Source organism: Suncus etruscus, chromosome 2 (genome assembly GCF_024139225.1).
Source record: "Suncus etruscus isolate mSunEtr1 chromosome 2, mSunEtr1.pri.cur, whole genome shotgun sequence".
NCBI lineage: Eukaryota > Metazoa > Chordata > Mammalia > Eulipotyphla > Soricidae > Suncus > Suncus etruscus.
The window spans coordinates 123,292,421-123,294,237 of NC_064849.1; positions in this window are offsets into that span (position 1 = coordinate 123,292,421).

Below are 1,817 nucleotides of genomic sequence, written 5' to 3' on the forward strand. Positions count from 1 at the left end.
TTCCCAAGCTCTGGGGGTTAGAACTTTAATCTCCTTTAAAATAGTACCTGATATAACCTATTAACCTTTAAGACCTTATAACTAGCAAAGCATCTAACAGCAGAAAATCAGATGAAATCGATTAAAAGACCTTGAGGGTCTTCAGTGAGACCTGACCTCTTGCCATTGAGCTTGAGATCCTCCATCCAAGGGCAGGAGTGAGATGGATAAGCACTGCTTAAGAACCTCATCTGTTCCTTGCTAAACTTCTGCAGAGCTGCAGAAGAGGAATCCTAGTGAATACTGGTCATCTTCTCTTAGGAAAAAACGCTATGTTTTCTTCCAGCAAGGGTATAATGTCCTGGGGCTCATTTGCAGATAAGAAGAAAGGGTTTGGGCTGGCTGCTTTTATGGCAGTGGTGTCGGGCCAAGAGGTTGTAAACATGCCATTCTCTGGAATGTGTCTGCCTGCTTCGCTTGGCGGATTCCTCCAGAACTGGATGAGCTCCAGCTGATGTTGGAGTCTCTGCATCCTTACTTGGGACCCACAGAACTCTGTCCTGTTGCCCACAGCTCACTCATTTTGCTATTCTGCCTCTAGTATAGGCTTCAAGGAAGATAATGCATTCTATTTTTCAAGCATAGAAATTCATAATACTACTAAATGCTTCTTATTTTCCTGTCACTTTATATATCTTAAGTTACTCAATCTTTGTCATAATCATAAAGCACTATTTTAATTTCATTGGAAAATACTTCACATATAAAAATGAATAAATATTATCTGTAGAATTTAAATGATGAAAAGAAAACATATAGACACTGACCAGAATAAGAAATAGCACAATCTTTGAAGCTTCTGTAGACCTCTCTAATTGTATTGTTTATTCTCTTTTGTAACAGAAACAGCATCTGAATTTTTTAACATACTTTAACTACCAATTTCCTGCTGAAAAATCTGATAGATGGCTCAATTTATTTGAGTTTTCTTTAGTCCTTTTCAAAAGCTCTATCATTTTCTTCAAAAAACACTTTCACATTTTTGTATATGTGTTCCTTTTTCTTTCTTGGTGTTTCCATAAATGACTTTTAAAGGCATTTTTGGACTGCATGTTGATGTTATATTGAAGATGATTGATGGATTCTATATTGCTGGTGTATTCAGATCTTCTGCAAAGCTCATTCACTAATCCTCAATCCATAGATTCTTTTATAGTTTAAAGCTTTCCTTTAATTAAAATTTAAGCACTTGGTATGCAAATAGTCATACTTAATTTTCTTCATAATCTTTTTCTAATTTTGTCCCACCGCATTAGGTAGGATTTTAAGTAAAATAGTGAATACTGAATTGAGGCTCAAACAAAGAGCATTATGTATTTAATATATTGTCTTTGTAACTGCTGGTCCTTGAAAAGAAATCTGTCTTTTCTCACTTTTTTAAAACAGTCTTAAAGATTCAATTCTTGTGCCACAAAATCTAGTTTTTAGAATTATGCTATTAGCTGTGCAAAATGCAAAGTTCTGTAGGGCTCTACAGGTTTTAGAGGGGTGGTTGAGGGGTAAATAGAAATAGCAGCTAGCTCTTGACTGTGATTTCTCTTCTTTTGGGAGATGTCACTCCCAATAGAGTTCAGGATTACTTCAAGCTCTGTACACAGGGGTCACTCCTAATGGGTTCAGAGGACTATATAGGGTATTAGGATTGAACCCAAATCCACTACCTGCAAGGCCAGTATCCTACCACTATATTATCTCTCTGGCCCTCTATATTTGCTTTTGGTAATATATCCCCCAACATCTATCCAGTTTTTACTTTTCTTTCCTCTGATGATGTTGCA